Source organism: Vanessa cardui, chromosome 18 (genome assembly GCF_905220365.1).
Source record: "Vanessa cardui chromosome 18, ilVanCard2.1, whole genome shotgun sequence".
Lineage (NCBI taxonomy): Eukaryota > Metazoa > Arthropoda > Insecta > Lepidoptera > Nymphalidae > Vanessa > Vanessa cardui.
In genome coordinates this window covers 10,871,126-10,893,651 of record NC_061140.1, presented here as the reverse complement: position 1 = coordinate 10,893,651, position 22,526 = coordinate 10,871,126, and positions in this window count along the sequence as shown.

The following is a 22,526-nucleotide window of genomic DNA, read 5'->3' as shown; positions in this document are numbered from 1 at the left end:
AGGAATTACGCTTTAATATTAATGCATTGACTAACAAGATTTAATCAAATTAAAAGCCGATGGTTAGGAATAAATAATTAATAAATAAATATTGGACAACATCACGTACAATACTCTGATCCTAAAGTGGCTTAAGCACCTGTGTTATAGCAAGTCAGAAGTAACGACGGTACCACAATCACCCAGAACCAAGACAATGTTTAGAAAACTAATGTTTTTTTTCTATGAAAAACAGTGTACACACAATTCGACCACGGAGGTCGTCGTTTCAAATTTTTGTTCTAGAAGTAGGTATTGCTTTTTCAGAATCTTGTTGAACTACAAATTTATCATAGAAAATAGTACTTATTGCCATTTTATGGGTTCTTGAATGTAGACAAATATGGAATTTTAATATCTATTTAAATCTATTCGCTATCTGAAATAAACCGGATAGAATATTATATTCAATAAAATAGCATAAAAACTTTTTATATATAAACTATTTATAAAGTTTAAAGATAATAATTCAAATATCGAAGTCTAAGTCAAGAATGGAATAATAGCTATGAATGAAGTCTTCTTGAATTCTCCAGCAATAGTTGGTGAAGTGTTGGCAAAACTAGGAACTTGAAAAGTCTCGGGAACCAAAGTCACGTATAACCCAACGTCAGCGGAGAATTTACTTGGAAGTCTTTATGCAAAGTTTCTATTTAAACCCTTCTATGGTAAACGGTGAAGCTGTTATGCACTCAGTAGTGAAAAAGTTCAGTAATTTATATTTAAAATCATTATAGTTTTATTTAAGCAAAATATTTTGTATTAAATTCGCGTTTTAGGTAGTGGGCTTTTACAAGCACTTTTGAATCGTCATTTGACAATTAAATGAAGCTACCACCGGTTTGGAAAGCTGATTCTACCGAGAAGAACCGGCAAGAAAGTCAGTAGTTACTCTTTTCAACATTTAAAAAATACAATCATATTAGTTAAATACAATTATATATGGTAGGTATGTAATGTATCCTGCCTGTAAATCAACAGGTATTAATTCCAAGTGTTTTTATCATCTACAAAATCTTGTATTGAATAATATGCCTTTTTTACCAATATATTTTTTTTATAAACGATTTGAATTTACGAAACGGTAAATTTAAAAATGTCTGCTAAAAAATTTAATACAAGTTTTGGAAGTAGCAACACACACGTGTACGCAGCATTTCTTTCGACATATAATAATATGTAGGTACGTATTACAACATAGGAGTTCATACATATATGTGTATATAAGAAAATCTCAATGTATTATGCTTTGTCAAAACTCAACGCATTGTCTCGAAGCATCGGTACTTACAGAGAAAATACATAATCTGCGTGCATTGTGAACTGCTCCGATTTGGTACTTACCCCAAGAGCTGTCTGCCCTTTAACCAATAACAACTATCAATGGATAATGACTCTTATTGCATTAATGTTATAGCATATTTCGACGTTCGATATAATCGAGAACGTCACTCGAGGAAATATCGATGTGCATTCGATAATCACTTCTGTGCTGTTGAATTAAAGCTCAAGTGCTGTCAGAGGACATGCGATCCTGCATCTCGGATGTAGAGCATTTGAAGAGACGTACAGCTTAAGGGCATGGTAAAAGGCTTAGCGAATAAAAACGCTCAGTTAAATTTCGCAAACAGGCTTCATACTTTATTTATTTTTCTTTATTCGATTTATGAATACATTCGATAATTGTTTTAAATTTTCAATTCACTTGTTTTTGCAATTGCTTATTTAGTAATATGGTTACATGGCTGATTAACTAACGAAAAATAATATCTTTTTTTGGGATATATTTGTTCTTTACTTAAATAGGCACCTAAAAGTACTTTTGAATCCTATTAAATTATAATAAAATTAAAAATAATAAATATGAGACAACATCACATACATTACTCTGATCCCAATGTAAGTAGCTGAAGCACTTGTGTTATGGAAATCAGAAGTAACGACGGTACCACAAAAACCCAGACCCAAGACAACATAGAAAACTAATGGTAATCTACATCGACTCGGCCAGGAATCGAACCCGGGACCTAAGAGTGGCATACCCATGAAAACCGGTGTACACACCACTCGACCACGGAGGTCGTCACGGATTATTGCAATCAATGTTCTTTTATTCTTTTTATTTGAAAATTCTTCGAAAATTTAATTTGTTTAATCAGCTGTCGATACTATAAACAGATTTCGTAAAAAGATACGATTGTAAATAATTTAAAAAAAAAATATCATTGAACTAAAATTATTTTAATTGAGGATATTCATAATTAAATAAGAAAAAAAAATAAGAAGTCAGCTTTGTTATTTAATCGCAGACTATACATACACGACTAGACTTCGACTACGACTACGATTACAACTAGACAGATTATTAATAGTGCTTTGACTGATTCAATGCTGTAGTGATATTGTTTCCTGTATGAACCTAACTCTTCATTTCTAGCTATCGGCGAGTGGGCTTTTGTATGTATTTGCTACTAAATAGTACGTCTCGTATAAATCAAGCTGTTCTTTGAACACATTAATCTCAATAGAATTGAAAACAATTTGATAAACTTATTCACGTACTCACGAATTTAGCTACACATACACCGACCCTCATCAGCGGGATGTGGAGTTAGTTCTGAATCTCTAGAGAGGAGGCGCTAACCTAGATGTAAGTGAACATGCTTTCACATCGACAATATTTCTTAATCCGACGACCTCCGTGTTCGAGTAGTGTGTACACCGGTTTTCATGGGTGCGCCACTCCGAGGTCTCGGGTTTGACTCCCGATCGAGTCGATGTAGAAAAAGTTTGGGCCTGAGTGTTTGTGGTATTGTGTGACTTTCTAATACAACTAGACTATGCTACTTATAGCTACTTTCAGAGTAATGTATATGTATATATATATATATATATATATGTAAATAATGTATATGTATATGTGATATTGTCCAATATTTGTTTAATTATCAACTTCGAAAACTATTTCGAACTTAAAAATAAAAAAGGGAAATGTTTTATTTCTAATTAAGGAGCCCCTTAATTAGAAATAAAACATTTCCATATTATGCTATTCATAAAATTTTAATTTATGGCAGTATTTTCTTTGGTCATAAATATGTTTTATGAAGTGCAGTATAAAGAAAGAGTGCTTTCGTCAATGAGAACTACTCTCTAAAGACATTCATTTGAATTGCACACTTAAAAAAAAAACGAGTTGTTTTAATATATTTCTTGCGAAATTTTTGCTAATGTCTGGACTCTGGAAGGCTGCTGATCTTGAGGGATATGTCCAAAGCGCATGTTGAGAAGACACTTTGCTAAAGCCTCCTCTCCCTTTGATGAGAAGGTCAGGGCACATTCAACCACGCTGCTCCAATGCGGGTGGATTCTCATGTAATTTCGTTTAAATTAGACACATGCAAGTTTCCTCATAATGTTTTCCCTGAAAACTAATTTGTGCTTGCCTGGGCTTGAACCCGCAATCATCGGTTAAGATGCGGTTAGTATGCGGTCTAACTATGACTATGACATAAAGAGCCGAGATGGCCCCATCTCCGCTCTTTATGTCAAGGCCAAACTACTGAACCAAGTTTGGTATATTTTTTATGAAGCAAGCTTAGACTATAAGGAAAGACAGACTACTTTTTATAAGAACCAACCAATTGAACGCTAATGAAGTCGCGAGCGACAACTAGTATATCATAGTTGATAAATTCATTGTTAAATGAAAGGGAAAAAATAGTCGATGCTCATCGTCACTTCAATAGATCAATATTTAGGTCTAGCGATGACTTCATTCGTAGACTAACTATTTTAACGAGATAAAAAATGAAATATTTTAACTATTTTTGAACTCTTCAGGTAGTGGTTACTACTGGTACCAATTATTTTGGGTTTGAAACATGTTATTTACAAATATTTTTATACAACAAAAAGGTCATAAGTGTATTTTATATGAGATATATGTGTCATTGATTTTGTTTCCTTCAAATTGATATTTCCAATCAATGCGTAGTTTGTTATCTTTCCAAAACTTTCTCAAAAGAGTCTATCCAATCGCGCGTGACGAATTGCACACACACAAACACAGATACGCTATATTTTATTTCACTCTCACAATCCAATTTAACGGCAAATCTGACAAAACTGTTCATTTTCTTAGACGTTAGATTGCCTATTTGTACACTAACCCTTATAGATACACTGATTCACTCACTGACTCTCGTTAAGCCGGAACACAACAATAGCATTGCAATCGTTGGTAGGACATTTAATGAGTTATAGTAATATTAACAGGATTTAAGTTTATGACGTATTTCTGCAACCTAAGTCAACAAATCTTAAAACTTAAGTGGCATAACGGTTCTGTACACCAATAACTTGGGTCAGCTTGTTTTCTCGTAAACAAAATTATTTCGCTATCAACATAGGCTATTACTGGCAAACAAAAGGTTGATCAACGCACAAACTCGAACAAAGGCCGGTTATAAATTCGTACAAAACAAAACATCTAAATTAACAATGGAACTTTAACGAACGTATTTCGATAGATAAACAAAGTATTAATTATCTAATGGTTTCATTACGAACAGTAAGTATCGCTATATTTAAATGATACAAATTATTTCTCAGATCGGACGGGGCTGTTTGTTTTACTAGTACGGATATTACGCCTTGTACGTTTATTTAGTATATGTTTTTTTTTTTTATTATATAGGAAGGCGGACGGACAAATGGGCCACATGATAGTAAGTGGTTATCACCACCCATAGCCAATAGCACTGTAAGCAACTGGTACCAATTATTTTGGGTTTGAAACATGTTATTTACAATTATTTTTATACAACAAAAAGGTCATAAGTGTATTCTACTTGAGATATATGTGTTACCATTGATGATGATTGATGTAAGGCATCACCGATGTCTCTTGTGCTTGTAGTTACACTGGCTGTCTCACCCTTCAAACCGTTATACAATAGCACTGGGTAATCAGTGGCACAAAGCCCTACTACCAGGCTTATGCCAGCTTTAGCCTTCCGTGTCATTACGTTAAATGATAATTAAAAATACTAAGATCTGTGTACCATATAGAATCGTTACACTTGCTTATTGTTTTTTAAAATCTATCTTTAGGCACCTAAAGTCCTTTTCTTTATTCGTAACATAACAAATAAGTGATCACCTGATGGAAAGTCGCCAACGCCCATATACATCTGAGGACTCGCAGGTGTGTTGCCGGCCTTTAAGGAATAAGTACTCTCTGTTCTGGAAGGTTGTCAAGTCGTAACTCAATCCGCCATCGAAAGCTGGTTTCACATCAAGTTTTTGCGAGGTAGAAAATGTCTTAATATAATAAACATTCATAAAGGTATATAATAAATTAATTTGTTGTCTGAAAGGTAGAGGAAGTGCAATACCCCAATTAAATTGAAATACCGGCAAAAGCAAACAAGCGTATGCGCTTAAATTACAATCGTTTGGTAATATCAGCCGGGACATTGCCTTTTGAACAAAAATAAAAAGATAACCACCCATTGCACTTAATTAAATTTTGCGCTATAATTATTATAAATACTACCATTAACTTGGGTATTATTCTATTATTAAGAGAATAAAATCTTAATTTTCAAGCTTTGATTATTTACATGTCTAGATAGACTGTTAAAGCTGAGGGACCGCCGACAAAATACAGCCAATATTTGGCACTACGTTCACACGTAGCACACACGCACACACTAGCAGAATAGTATGACGTTTGACCAGCTCTAAGCGTAGTAGTGTCACGGAAGTCGTAAAGTTAGTTTATCTGACCCGTTCATTTGACGTACAACTTTCTATTTCTTGGATTATATTTAAATATAATTTTAGTTCGCAAGGTTAATTGGAAATTGGAGATAGACGTGGCATATGTATAGGAAAATATGCAGATAATAAAGAAATTAATATTAAATAAGTAATCACAATGAACTGAAAGCAGTCCACATGTCTTCAAATTGTTTAACATTTACCCCCTCCGAGATAAATTGAATCAAAAGCCTTCCTTTAATATTCCAATCGTAAATTAAGCATTCTATTTTCAAATGTTATAAAGGATTTTTTTTGTAACGAATGAACGTGATTATTAGGTACATCATTCTCCATAATAACCTAAACAATCTTTTAATTTCAGTGATAAATTACAGTATCCCTAAATAGGTTAGAGGGGTTCCTGGCTGGGGGGTAATCATGACGTCTCCCGATGTAATTTACGCGGTGACTTGCTTCGCCAGTTGTTTCGCGAAGTCACGTTGTCATATAATTATTTAGATACTTTGTATATGATAAAGAGGGTTGGTCTCTTCACGTTTAAATATTTTTTTAGCTTGGTAACATTGACACGGGAGAATAGCCGATTACGTAGGATATATCATAGTATCATAGTGCACAAGTGTGTAAGCATAGGTGTACTCTCATAATCTGATAGGATCACAAATCCAAGATTACTAATGGCTCTACTTGTTTCCAAGACACGAAGAATTATAGATAAGAGTCAATTAATGTTAATCTTTCAGAAATCCTATAAACGTAAACATTTTAAGAAAGTGTAACTATTTCTTAATAAGTCGTGTTAAAGAATGTGTCAGTTTAGGAATAATGATTAGAACCAAAATTCCTAAGTATATTAATGGTGATTCTTATCTATGTGGTAACCACTCACCATTGGTTTGCTTATTTGTGATTCTCATAACACTGTTACAAGGAACAAAGAGAATCTTGTTATTCCTGTTACTCGACTGCATAGAGTCAGTTACTCCTTTGTGGGGCAAGGTTTTATGCAACAGGATCCCAGAAAGCGTTCAAAATTCGTCCATCACCAAATCTAAAAAAAATGTTAAGGAACGCTTGTGTGCGAAAGGTTACTATACAATTAGTGAGTTTATGATTAGCACCGTGGGAATGAAACAATCGGCTATTTCTATCCATATTCAATGTTTATTTATATAATTTTAAAAAAAGATCCTCTAAGTTTCTTTCGCTGGTTCTTCTCAGACCAGTATGTTTCTTTTTCCGAATCGGTGGTAATGTTTAATTTGAATATCAATAAGTCTGTGTAACTGAATAAAGTTATTTGAGTTTGGTTTGATTCTCCCCCTACATAGTCCTTAGAAAAAAAATCTAAATTAAGACATCCAGATTCTCTTCCTACAAAAGCATCAATGAAAAATAAAATAAAAGAAGATTCAACAATTGAAGCTCAAACGTACCTGAACGACAAAGAAAAGAGAGGGCGAGCGCGGTGTTTCTTATACGACGTATTGGCTGCAATGTATCGTCTTTGACTAAATAGTAAATAGCTTTTGCTACCAGTAGAAGCATAGAAGCGACTGTCACAAAGAAGGCTTTATTCTGTCAATTACCAATGAAGCTATATATGCACTAATACATGTACTAAGTAGATTTCTTTACAATCGCTGGAAAGGTAAATGGTACGACGTAGATTTAATAAGTGATCCTATTAATTCTTAGAATATTTCCTAGAAAATCATTCATTACAAAAGATTACATATCTGCTCGTCTGATTCTAATATGATTAACTAATTTATTTCAAGTAATAACTATAAAAAGTAAAGTATAAGTAAAGTGAATGATAACCGATGATTAAATGCCATTTTTGGAAAGTTTTGTAATTTAGTCTACCACTACTTTAAGGCGGCTTTGTGGCAGATTTTCATCTTATTCTAGAGACAATCTGATGGTCAATCGATGGCTTATTTTTCTACCCAAAAAATCAATAAGTATATGGTTCTTTATAATTTGACTTTTTTTAAAACTGGATGCATAAGACTACTGATCTATAAAAACACTGAGATTCAATGATAAATGTAATAAAAGTAATTGAATATTTTTTTCGATAACTTCACAAATTAAACTTAAATCATTATTTCTATTTGAACTATGATTGTGCCTGATTGCTGTTCTACCCGACTTAAAGAGCGATAAAATTAAGAATGTATCTATTTTCGTATTCAATAAGTATGCAAAAGAATATTTTATACTCAGTCGGTTAGCCCTTGCTAGCAGTAATTGACATAAATACTGCAGAAATGTATCACTTAAGATAAACATTACCACTCTTTATCTCAAAGACTTACTGGCTAACGAATTATAAAACTAATTTGTATACATTAAAAGCATATCAAAGAATCCTTAAGGAAACCTCTACAAAGGTGCTTTGATAAAATTTCAATTTATCCACGTAATGCATTTTCTCAAAACGTCTAGATAGGTTTCCTTTGGTGAGCTAAACGTTAAACGTAGTATTTTTGTTATCTCAAGATGCAAGATAAATACAGGGCTTATTGAAGTGAAACGTGAAGGTATGTCCTGTTTCAACGAGCATCGCTTAAAATAATAACAATATTATTTTCTGAATTTAACAAGGATTTACATTGCTTGGTTTGTTTTATTATATGTTTACTAGCTACCCTGTTTAAGCAATAATGGAACCGTAATAAATTTTTACTGTAATGTTTATATTGAAATACACGTACATTTAAAAAAATGGGAGATGTCTTGTGAAAAACCGGTGGAACGAAGTAGCTTACAATAAACATGATTAATAAAATTTGACTATTATAAAATGTTAATGATAAAGTAATTAAAAACGTTGTGAATTAGAGTGAGTGTGTGTGTGTGTGTGTGTGAGAGAGAGAGAGAGAGAGAGAGAGAGAGAGAGAGAGAGAGAGAGAGAGAGAAGAATACGTAACGACTAAGAGTAGGTATTATGTTACAGATTGTTCAAAATATCTTGTATTTATGCTCTTAATATTATGTCTTCGCAGTCGTACGAAAAACAACTTACAAAAGTTTATTACATATTTCATTATCAATTTTATGAATTATTTTTTTTTCTACAGACTTGTGGTCCGATGGTAAGAAATAAGCGAATTAAATAACATTTTATTAAATTTAAATAATAATAATAATAAATATGAGACAACATCACATACATTACTCTGATCCCAATGTAAGTAGCTAAAGCACTTGTGTTATTGAAAATCAGAAGTAACGACGGCACCACGCGTTTTCTTACAATACGAATGAGTTATTTTTACCGGATAATTATAAAGTTTTTTAGTGTATTGTTTCTTTATACATCTAAAAAATTTTAATTACTTTTATTTTTATGTGAAACATCTATTGGCGCTCGTTGGAGGTAAGACCGGTTCATATGTGGAATGCAACTAGTAACGGCCCAACTATGTAGTTTTATTCGAGGAATATTTATAAAACAAAAATTCCAGCTATCGTTTTACCCCCTTAGGATTGAAGTTTAGTAAAATCAGTTCTTAGCTGATGTCTATAAATTTACCTGCCAAATTTGAAGTTTGTAGTTCTTTTAGTCTGTGAGTTTTCGTGATTAATCCGTGAGTAGTATTTTACTTTTATTTATATTATTATTGGTTACAAATAATAAGAAAAATATATTCATTTTTTTTAAATTACTTTAACAACATTAAATACTTAAATACATATATACAAATATGAACTAAAACTAGTTACTGTATAAATCTTGACCGCGTGGAATGGTGGCAAGAATGCTAGCAGCATTTCCCCGTTGAATCGCAATTCCGATCCTCTGGGCTAAAAACGAAACAGCCCTCCTGTCACCAGTGCAGGCAATGAGGCGAGGTGTTATACTTTTGATGAAGCTTTTTGCACCACTTCTCCAAGGGCCAAGCGTTTCGACAGAAAATTTATTTATTTTAGATACTCAAGCTTATTTATTTCACTCACCGATGATTTCGATGCTTCAATCGTGAGAGCGTGTCTTAGTTGTGACATTTTTGAAGTTAAAATTTTTAACTGTAAATTAACTGTTGTGCTTGTTTTCGGAATACAAATATTCTATGTCATGTTCTGTCCAATATATGTACGTAACAAAGTTCTCTCGTATTTACATTAGTAAAATTGGAGATCAATGCTATGATCAGCTTTATGGCGTAACAAATTTATAGTCTACAGATATGAATGAAAAACATCTATATATAAAAAAATCTATGCAGATTCGAATTTCAACCGTTCCAGTATTATGAATGTAGATTTATTTATTAAACTGAACAGCAATCTCTATTTTTGTTCGTCACATATTACATGTCGAGACAGAGCTTAGTGTAGCGCAAAAAACGTGATTATCCCTCGCGTCGTAAAGTCTCTTAGATCTATGTTTAACAAAATTGAAGGTTATAATTACAAACAAAGAGGTAAATTCCCTCCAGTAATCCGCGTTCTCAGTTTCAAGGAATTTTGACCTTATCTCGTTAATTTTGCAAACGTACTTTTGTTTAATATAAACAATGCGAAAAACAATAGCTGTTTTTAATGAAAACCATTAAATTGTTTTACGGAAAATATTAGGCGCACTACGGGCATTAATCATGATGATGATTAGTATATAATTTCATCATAGCTCATTTTGAGAACGCTCCGATACTCAAAGAAGGAAGAAAAGTTTTGGTGGTAGGACTTTGTGTAAGGCAGTTCTTGTACTATTAACTCAATAGCTATCTACCGCTTAGCTTTAAAGAGTGAGTGAGCTAGTGTAACTACAGGCACATGGGATAACACCTTAGCTGAAAAAGTGACGAAGTAATGGTTTATATTCCTTATAGCACCAATGTCTATGGGTAATGTTTATAACTTCGTAGGTATTATTAAAGGAATCAAGCGTATGCTCAAACAACAATACACTCACTAATCTTTCATTACCGTAATAAAAATAAAGAGCTCAGACTCATATATGTCTTATTCAGTGGATCACTGCAAGTTTGCCTGACGACTTCTTGAGAGAAAACCTTTACGACTGGATGGATATATAATATGGATATGGATCTGCCGCATTATCAGCTAGTCAAGGTCCACGAGTCTTCGTGCCTCTTAAATTTTAATCCCCATTTCATCTCCATTGAATTAAATTTAGCAAAAAGATACCAATGTAGATTCAATAAGAACCGTCAATAAACGGTACTTAATTTGAGAGTTGAGTTTATTTCTTGGTTTATTGTTATGAAACGGTTGAATGTTCTCGTTAACCTAAAATTCATGCTGCTTTTAATTACACTGACCTAATTCTCAGCCAAACATGATAAAGGTGATTGTTGTAGTTCAGTTGAAGAATTGGGGTTACATGATCATAGATAATGTATGTACAGATAATGGCATTGTTTCGTAAAAGAATTGAATCTATAGTTAGAGAATTTGTGTTTATAATTCATCTCGTGCTCGGCGGTGAAGGAAAACATCGTAAGGAAACCTGCAAGTGTCTAATTTCATTAAAATTCTGGCACATGTGCATTCCAGCAACCCGTATTGGAACAGCGTGGTGGATAATGTTTTCCTTAATGGGAGAGGAGGCCTTAGCCCAGCAGTGGGAAATTTACAGGCGGTTACTTTGTTACTTTAAATGCTTAAATTGGTATTCTGAAATATTACAAAAATTAAATTGCACATCAAGAGCATGTGTGTGTGAGTATAAATGACATTATTCGAATTTGATGTGACCTCAAAGCTTCAAATATTGTTTATATATATATATCGGATTATCGCTATTTTCGATCTCTCGATCCATAGTATATACTGTGGGCTGAGAAGTGTTGGTCCAAATAACGAGCAATTGGTAATCAAAGATTTTATTACCACAACTTTTTTTTTAATTTTTTCTTTTGATTTAATTAACACAACAATTAGAACAATTAAAATTACTAATCACTTAATTATAACACTGATTCTAACTTCTTTATTTTAATCACTTCACTTTCACTATGTACACTCTATGTAGAACGCGAGACAGTTTCTAGTAGTGAGCTGTCCGCCTGACCGAGCAGAACTGAACTCAGCCCGGAGGACTGCCACGACGTAGACTCTGTCGAGCTCCTGTAGATGGAGCTGGCGTTCCAATAGTTGTGGTTTTGACTTCATTTCCGACATATATGAACAAAATTAATATGGTATCTCAAATCAAATAGCCCGCGAACCCACTACATACTTCCGTCCTTTTTAAGAAATAACTCCCTCAAATTACAGAAAAGTAAAAGGAAAGATGTCACATAAAATAATAATGTTTCTTTAATAAAATTCCGCAGATTTTTAACTTTCCGTTTCATAAATTCATATCATTTGTAAAAAAATATATTGGTAAAGAATGCGTATTGGTTAGTACAAAATTATACAGACGATAAAACATACATATGTTATTGTACTTAACTTACATCACTTTGTTTTTTAAACTTTGAAAAACAGTAACTACTGAGTTTTTTGCCAGTTCTTCTCGATAGAATGTACTTGCCAAACCAGCGGAAGCTTTTGATGATGACGATTCATAAGTGCTTGTAAAAGCCTACTCGAATATTTTGATTTGAATTGATTTGATATATATTCTTTGCAGTATCCAGTAGGAAACAATTGACTTTTGTTTTCAGATTATTACATGCGTATGTCTATTATGTAATTGTATCAAGTTTTGTAAACAAAATAAAATAGTTGGTGCCAATTATGGAAATGGCCTAGCAGTGGAAATACTTAAATTTTAAAGCATAATTGAGTTTTAATTTAGTTTTTTTAAACACCATCCTTATCGGTGGTAAAGAAAAACTTCTTAAGAAAAGCAACAGAGGAACATCATACAGTGACTGTGACTTGTATATCAAAAATATAAAATTATATTGAAATTCATTTTATCATTCATATAATTATATAGAGTATACAAAGCCTCGTCAAAAACTAACTAAATAACTGACGAACCCATTCTTTTCCACTAGAAATGTGACAACAAAAGGATGGGTCGTGACAGAGGTATTTTCATTTTATTACAGTAAGATGTGTGATTATAATTGGTTCTGCGAAATTTCGCTCTTAATTTACAAATTGTAAGGGCAAGGACACACCTACGATAGGTATTGTCTAAATAAATTGATGCGTACTAATTTTATAAATGTGTATATGATTCAGCTTAATTAAAGTGAAGTTTGAAGGGGCAATTGGTCAGAGTAGTAGAGGAAAACATCTTGAGGTAACCTGTTTTTGTCAATAGAAAATCAAACCTCATTGGAGCATTCAAAGTGTCCACTTCGTCAGATAGGACTACACGAGGTAGACCATACTCCTCACAGAGTGATGGTCTATAGAATACAGGAAGCCGGATAATTTTAGAAGAATGGCTGCTGCTCAGTAGAGAGGACATGCAGCTCCTGCCAGCCGCCTTGCGTAAATCGTCAATCGTGGCTGGCAGGAGCTGCATGCGAGTAGCCGAAGATAGATCACAGTGGACTGCTATTGGAGAGTCGTATGTCCAGCAGTGGATGAAAATAGTCTGTTGATGATGAGAGAGGAGATCTGTGCTCATCAATGGATTAAAGTAGGCTGAACATGATAATCATGATGCAATAAATCTTTATCATAAATCGTCTCATCGCTATTCACAATAACTCCAGTCTTTATCTTGACCAATTTAATAATTTAACGGTAACAGATATTCTTACTGCTTTTGTTGAACACTTATAGAAGGCGAATTGTTCCAATTTTCTATTGGTATTTCTAAAAGTTCAGTCGATTTACTTAAATTATATTTACTGAGCTTTTTAACGCATTCCTAGAACGCGAAGTGATGGTCTTTAACGACAGAAAATATATATCACCATATATAAAAATATATTCACCCAGCTTCAGTTATTTCTTAGAATTTCAAATAGTGCATAAATTAGAAAAAATACACTAACTTTAAAAGGACCTCCCAATCAACACACATTGAAATCAGTTCCTGTCATATTCTTTAGTTTAGTTTTTCTCTACGTGTGTAATCTTTCTTTAAAAACAAAAAAAATGAATCGAAACTTAAAGCTCCGAAAACAGAGTTGATAATAATTACTATTGTAGCTCATCAAGTATATTCATAATTGATTAAATTTTAATATAAATTCTCAAATGTGTTACAAGCCTAATGGCGCTCGCTTTAATTTAACTCGGCAACCCTTTTAGTGTCGAATAAACAGGGCATTGTCGAGATGGTTTATAATTTATCTAAATATCCCACCCTTGCGGTTATATTTGAGCTCATAAAGAATAACAGCTTATTACCGTCGAAACCGTATGTTATGCATCTTTACCTTAATTTTATTAGTCAAATAGATCCAATTATTGCTTCAGACTAAATATTTTGGCCAGTTAATTATTTAAGCCTTCAAGACGGTTCGTGACTCTGGTGTATGTATCTTCTTTTGTTTTTAGTTACGATTTTTTTATCTGCTTTGATGTTTATATTTCCAGATACGTCACGATCTGAATTTTATAATTATTTATGAATAATAAGATTTGATTAATTTTAAAGCAACAGATAATCTGAAGTTAAACTTTGGAAATTATGGACCAACAAAAATATTTCCAAATATTTTTAAGAATCTTTATTTTTTTTGGTTCCATAATAATAAACCGTATTGTAAGTGTAATTATATTTATTTTATTAGAATTTTACAGTGTTACATTTTGGTTTACAAAAAAAAAAATCAAGTTGTTGAAGATAATAGATAGATAATTAATGTTCTGTGACTGGGTACTGTTATTCGTCTAAAACTACCCAAACCAATACAAGTATTGATGTTTCTGTTTCTGAAAAAATTTAAAGTTTCTTTCTATATAACATCGGATAAAAACCCTGCATCTCTAATTTTCGTACTAAAACAAGAATATAATATACAATTTTAAAAACGTCCAAGAAAAAAAAGGATGCGTTGAGAGTTCTAGTTATAGAGATATTTTATCACAATCATTGTAAAATATTTAAGGTCTGCTGTATATAAATATAAAAAAGAATATTTGCTGTTTATTATCATAAATTTATGGATGAATATTTAATAGTTTGTGCCTTAAGTGTCTGGGACGAACGAGTCTTTCGTATTATACCTACTATTTCATATTCCATTTTCGCACAACTAAGTTTTTCATTATTCAATTAATAGTTCAGTAATTACGTGTATATTTGGAAATGTAGATGAATCGAGAATGTTAATTTTTCTGTATTATTTTTGGAAAATTTATTATGAAATTTTCGTTCTCGAGTTTTTTTGGGCGTTCGCCACCATCTTGCAAAAAAGGGTTGAATTTTTACTTTCTGCAATTTAAGTTCTTTACATAATTAAAATATGTTTGATGGTTAATATTATATAGATCGCACGCGTCATAATTATTTGGCTCTTTTGATCTTAGAGCGAATTCAGCATAAACATAATATATTTCTCCGATTAGATTTTAGGATATACTGGACTACAATAAATAAATCTGTTTTACGATTTATTTTAAAACAAATAGTAGCACTTGATTGATGTTAAATAGAAGATACTTAGAATAGATGCTCAGATTTTCGCCATCGGTTTTTCTAAACTGATACGACTCGGGAACCTTCAAAATAAGAGCGTATTCCTTAAAAGCCGGCAACGCAAGTACAAGCCCTCGGTGTAGCAGATGTCCATAGGCGATGGTGAACACTTTCCATCAGATGAACCTCCTGCTCGTTTCCAACCTATACATAAAAAAGTATAAGATACAAGATAGGTACGTAGGTTATCTGACGCCTTTGTTACAATAATAATAGTTTTACCAAATAGACAAAGTGCAAATTTCAGTAAAACGATAACAATAACCTTGATGCCGCTACAAAGCTATACCGTGCTCATTCACGTGAAATGTTTCTCAAGTGAATTTAAGTCAAATATAATTTTAAATGCAATTTTGCGGGGCTTTTAATTCCCTCTGCAAACTCTGGGTGAGTTTGAAATTATGAACATGTTGATTCATGTCTGCGGTTTCATTTGCTGACTAGCGAACTCACCGACTCCAAATATAACAATAATTATAACTACATGATATAATCGTTAATCGACTTTTAAGCAGTCTAATATTTTTCATTTCATTTAACTTAGGAAGACTCTAAAAAATATGTTGAATACGCAATTATTTTTATTACTTTTTCGTGCATATTCATTTGTTTTAAAATAGTGTTTTGTTTGAAGTCGGTTTTTCTTTTTGTTAAAATCTTATTTATTTTTTGATTTTAAGTGAAGCTGATGTTGACTAACTAATTTTTTTTAATATGGATAGATTAAACGTTCCGTTTATATGAGTCAGAAACTACTTCGAGGACAATTTCAAAGGAAACTTGCGAATAAAGCAAAAATAGACTTTCGAAAATGCGGATTTAATACGTCACGCGGCGTAAACTACAAGGATCCCTCGAAAGAGCTGTAATCGAACTCAGCAAAAAAACTTTGAAAAAGACCAACTATATTTCGTACATCATATGACATCACATCACATACACAAAATTTGATTAAAGATAGTAAGAAATTCTGCCCCATATCGCACCCTAACTGCGAGCCGTATAGGAGTTCCATTACTACATAGTATAAAACAAAGTCGCTTTCTCTGTCCCTATATCTTTAAATCTACGCAACGGATTTTGATGCGGTTTTTTTTAAAAGATAGTGTGATTCAAGGGGAAGGTTTGTGTATATAAAACATGAACAATATAGTAAAGAAACACTGATAATTTTAGAAGTTTGCGATGTGATGTCGTATATAAACAAATTCTGTAGTATATTTAGTATCAGTATTGCACCCGTGCGAAGCCGGGGTGGGTAGCTAGTTGATTATAATATTCGACTATGATAATTACATAAACATAACCACATTACGGAAGGTGACTCAAATATCCAAATAACCTATAAATAAAAGATTCGACCGAGTATCGCTAACGTGCTCCTCAGAATTGTTCCGTTCCCTTCCGTTCCGTTACTTTGTCATGGATCCTGTGCTCAGAACCTTACCAAACATTCACCAAATTACCCTTGAAGTATATATTTTATAATAAAAAAAGAATTATCAAAATTGGTTAACGTGATTTTCAGTTATTCACCTATTTGTCGCGCATATACATAATGCAAATTTAAGACTTATGTCGTTTTCACATGGATACCATCATCGGAAAAAAAAATAAAAAAAATGGGACCCCACGGGAAGCACTACCTTTCAAACAAAAAAAAAATTATCAAAATCGGTCCACCCAGTGAAAAGTTATGAGGTAACAAACATAAAAAAAAAAAAAATACAGACGAATTGATAACCTCCTCCTTTTGGAAGTCGGTTGATAACGTTCTATAAAAAGAAAAAAATATGCATAACACATATGTAGTTGATTATGATGATTATTATATGAGATTATTTTACTTTCAATGTGGACGTTCTCATAAGGCTATTCTTCAAGATATCATTCAGATTAAGAACTAATAACAGGTTTTTTTTTCATAATATCCGGTTAGGCATATGACTCCACTCCTCCTGAAGGCACCCGGGTTATAAGAAGAGGGGAAACACGTGTGCTGGTAAAGAGTTCCATTTTTTGGCGGTGCGACAAAGAAAGAGTTGTCAAATTTCTTTGTGCGCGTTGGGATAGATGTCACAGTTAGGCGGTGACATCGCGAGCCAGCACGCTTTAAAGATGAGTTTAAGGTTTGATAGATTTCAGTACAACATATAATGCTATCAACTTCATATGATTCTCTCCGTTGTCTCTTTAATGTATCATCTAAGATGTTTCAATTGTTTATAGGTGACTTGCGAATGCTCCAGCAATGTTTACACGCTAAATGAACTCACGAAATTGTTGTAACATCAATGTATCATCCATAAATTAGTATATTCACAAACCTATCTTAGTGAACTGCTCTGACTATATTGCTATCTTTAACAAAGATTATACGTAATTTAATTGGGGTTATTTCGGTTATATTATCGGTCAACATTTAGTGGTAGCTTCACTTAAATGTTAATTGAAGATTCAAAAGTGCTTGTAAAAGCCCACTTGAATAAAGTTTATTTCGATTTTGATTTTGGTCAGTTATCATCACCGGTAGTCTTAATGATTACAAAGATATGTTCTTTACAATGGCATTCGTGTACCCTTCTGTGGAAACATGTGAAAAAATTCGTGAGCAAAATTTTTGTTTTCCGTCAAAAGAAATTCTTGGGAACTCTATAAGTTAATTAAGTTAGAAGGAAATTATTTGATATAGGATTGCTAAGTTGGTAAAATAACTGACTGCCTCCTTCAAATATAGTTGTAATTGGAGAAATTTACATGTCATGTCATTTATAAAGAAAGTTTTCATTTAACTTTTCATAAATAAGTATTACATACTAGCTTAATACATTTTAAATTTCATGAAATAAATTTACAAAATGTGATGCTTGAAGCATCATTTATATCGCTTTAATACGAAGCATCTTATGAGATATGGAGATTTGTATTTCGCGTACAATCGCAAGCAAAACTGGTTTTCGTACATTTTCTAAGTTAAGGGTGCTCGTCAGTGTACAATCATGTTCACAATACTTAGTTCACGAGCAATGCAGGGTATAGAATAGTTCAGTCTCGTCGACTACGTTGCAAATACACAACTACTCGAGTAGAAAGATGTGGTCATGTTCACGAGCGGAGCGATTTACTACTATTCCGTTGAGCAGCAGTTCTCACGTTTAATAATCATTTTTTTATTTAGATTAACTGTTTTCTTTGCTTTTATATCAAGTCGTCAAGGGATGGATCTAAAATTCATATATTGTGAAACGTATAAGTCCACTTCAATAGAAGCTAAAGGGTATTGCTAATAAGCAATAGAAAATATCTGAGGGCATTTTCATAAGGTTGTTTTTAATGAAATGTGACTCGTGATTTCTGTGTATATCATTTTAAAAAAATCACACATCACGAACACAGATGCCGATGAATAGGAATTAGTTTAAAATCGAATGTAAAAGTTTCCACATTACTTACTTATAATAAAAAATGTATGATGTTATTATTCCACTTTGTTTTGTAAAAGTTCTGTAGGTGTTGGAGTACCTTTGTTTTTATGAATTTTAAATTTGCATCAAAATTTAAGAACACAGACATACAAACCATTTTTGGAAAAAAAATCTAAGCACTACATAAAATTGTGTTTATCAGATTCTGGTCCAAGAAATGTTATTTGTAATTTAATCAAAATTTAATTAATTCCACACTAATGGAATTGCGGGCGGTGTTATTTGCAATATATTTAAACGAAACAAAGAATTATGTACTTATTTAGAAAATATCAGTTAATTAGAAAAAGTTTAAGTATATTATAATACCTATTATTATCATCTTAATATTTGTCCCCTACTGCCATTTACGACCTTGTTCCATTGAAGTGTGTAGCACTTGGATCATGAAGTAGTAGAACCAGAAACTTTATTAAAATTTTAAACTGAATAAAGAATGTTGGTTTATTTATATATACTTGTAAAAAGTATATCACAGGTAGAAACTAAATATTGGTATTCGCGTATTCTTCATCACTCTGATCTCTTACGTGCCACAAATGGCTCAGAATGTTGTATTTATATTATAGCACTCAATACCGCTATCTTTGATCTCTGCAGATTATTTTCATTCGATCCAATGCAGTACTGGCGCAATAAAACTCGACGTATGTCGTCACTTTCTAGTATATGGTTTAAAAAATAATTAGAATTGGCAATATTTTTATAAATATTTGAAGTCAAATATACAATTTGTCGGGAAACATCTTTCGACGGCAAGTAATACTTGAAATTGTTATGATTTCCGATACGATTTAAGGGATCTAGGGAACTTCTATTGGCGATTAGCAAAAATGATAACTTGTTCTTAATCAAATTATTTTGAATAAGAACAAGATATCAAAATAAAAAAGTGTCCAATATAAACAAACATAATTATCTGAAAATGGAATTCCATAAATTTCGTAAAACCTTACAATTTATATTACTTAAAACAATTTTATAATATTTTCCATCCAATCTACTATGTTTTCTTTTCATAGTGTTATTATTTATAGCGGTTTATTCGAAAATTTATCTGATTTAGAGAAATTTGGATAAAGTTTACTGTTGAAAATTTAAATATCGAATGCGAGTCATTGCACCAAAAAAGACCACACATATTATTGTCACAAAAAGTCACTTTAAGACATACGGCTATCGCTCAGTGTACTAAATGTCCAGTAACACCTCACACTTCAGAACATCTTCACAAATCTTCTAACATTTAGCTTAACAATGTTTGCAATACAAGTAACTTGATGATATTTCACTGCTCAGTTCAACTCTACAAATTTCACAACACTACTTCACAAAATGACATCCATACCTTGAGCATATTAGGTGTCTGATGTTGTCTGACTACTGTACAAATCGCATTACATCTCCTTTCATAATATGACGGCTATTGTTTAGCATATTAGATCGTAACTCGCTGCTCAGAACACATCCACAAATCTTAAACCTAAACCATGTGTCTACCATCGTTTGCATTGTAAATTATCTTATGACGCCTCACCTAAACTTGTTCCAATAATTTGCAGTATGACAATATTTGCTTCATATGACGTTTGTTTTTCAGCATGATTTTTGTATGGACATCTTATTGCTCCGTTGAGGAATTGCTTCAAAGTTATTGGCTATCTTATGAGCACTACTATATATAGACTTCGTTTGGAATCATCCCAAAATTATCATAACATGTTAATATGGTTATGCTTATAACAAAACAACATTTTTTACAATTTTTGTCTGTATGTCTGTCTGTCTCAGTTGGACCGATTTTGACGGGACATTCACTGGCAGATAACTGATATAATAAGGAGTAACTTACTCTACAATATTTTTTTTTTTGTTAAATTCAAACGCGTACGTTTTGTTAAGTTCGCGGGTACAGCTAGTTTTTAAATATAAGTTATAGAACACCAGGATGCTCTAGTATGTTGGTCAAACTCAAAGTATACATTGTTGTAGCGAAATTAATAATCAGTTCGTTAAAGAAAACAATGTGTATCACATTGCAGTTTGCTCGAATTATTTACGTTGAAGTTTGCGCAGCTGCTCCTAAGTGCATCTGCATATTCAAATGTACCGCCTGTTTCTAGATAAAGGTGAGCATTGTTAAGACTTAATTGGAATGGGATGAACGTGTTATTAAAAGGATAACTTTACAAAGATTTTAATACTTTGGTCAGTAAATAGCTTCAGGTTATGGAGATAATTAGTGAAATTTTATAAGGTTAATTTAAAGTATAATACTCATGGGTTAGTCTTAAAGAACGCTTCACCTTCAAGCGTACTATCGGGTAACAAAGACTTATCTTGAGTCAATAATTCGATGGTGATGAAATGTCACAATTAAATTAGAAGATTAAGTAAGATGATACGTCGAAAAATAATCGTAGTGGACAAAAGCGGTATTTTGGAAGTTTTTTTTCATAGATAGTAGTAGTTTAGTGACTTACGATTGTAGCTTCTTAATCTCGCATTAAAATTCTGGGCCAGGTCAATTCAATCTTTTTTCTCGTCCACCAAACATATGCCATAAATATATGGTATCATATATTATAGCATATGGTTGGCGGACGAGCATATGGACCATGGATGGTAAGTGGCAAGCACTGCCTATAGACAATGGCACTGTAAGAAATATTAACAATACCTTACATCACCAATGCACCATCAGCCTATCGAACTAAGACAATATGTGTCTTGTGCGCTGTAGTTACACTGGCTCACTCCCCCTTTAAAGCGGAACACAACCATACTGAATACTGTTGTTAAGCGGTAGAATATCTAATGAACGGGTAGGTACCCGTTCATTAGATAGTTGGGTAGGTACCTAGGTGGGCTTGCACAAATTCCAGTATATATTCTTATACGGTTAAAAAAAAAACATAATCCGAATATTCTGACATCATCGTTTCGTATACAAATTTACCAACGCGTCGAGTTATTTTAAGCTGTAAGTGAAAACAGAAATATTTATAGTTAATGCTTCCCTTGTTTATTCAGTTCCAGTTATCTTAAACGCTTTGAAACGCGTTTCTCAATGCTGTTATGGAAAACGTTTAATTAAAGATACACATACTGCCTTGTATTTTGGATAACATAATTTAACGTAACGTTATGTCAGTGAATTTGTTTATAAAATATTTCAGTATTCATAGAATATTTAAATACGGTTTTTTACACAACAGAATTCTTAAATATTAATGTTTTAATTAGAATTGGTTTGGAAGTGGCTCCTAAATTAAAATTCACGTTTTTGTCACGGGTGACCGTTGGAAGCCATCTTGAAAAACGCCTCTTCCCAAATTGTTCTTAAACGTTTCGTCGTACTTCGTAATTAATAATTAGGGTCTTCTTTGAAGGAAATTAAATTATCTTTTACTTGTATTTTATTTTTATGTGCATTAAAAAGTAATGTATATCTACCAAGTTATTTTACAACAGCTTGCAACAAGTAAGATGTTCAATACGTTTATATTTTTAAATGTAGGTTAATTTTAGCGTTGTATTGTTTTGACAGTGTGTATATATTATGCAGTACTTTAAATCAAATAAGCTGTTATTTTATTACTCAATATAAAAGC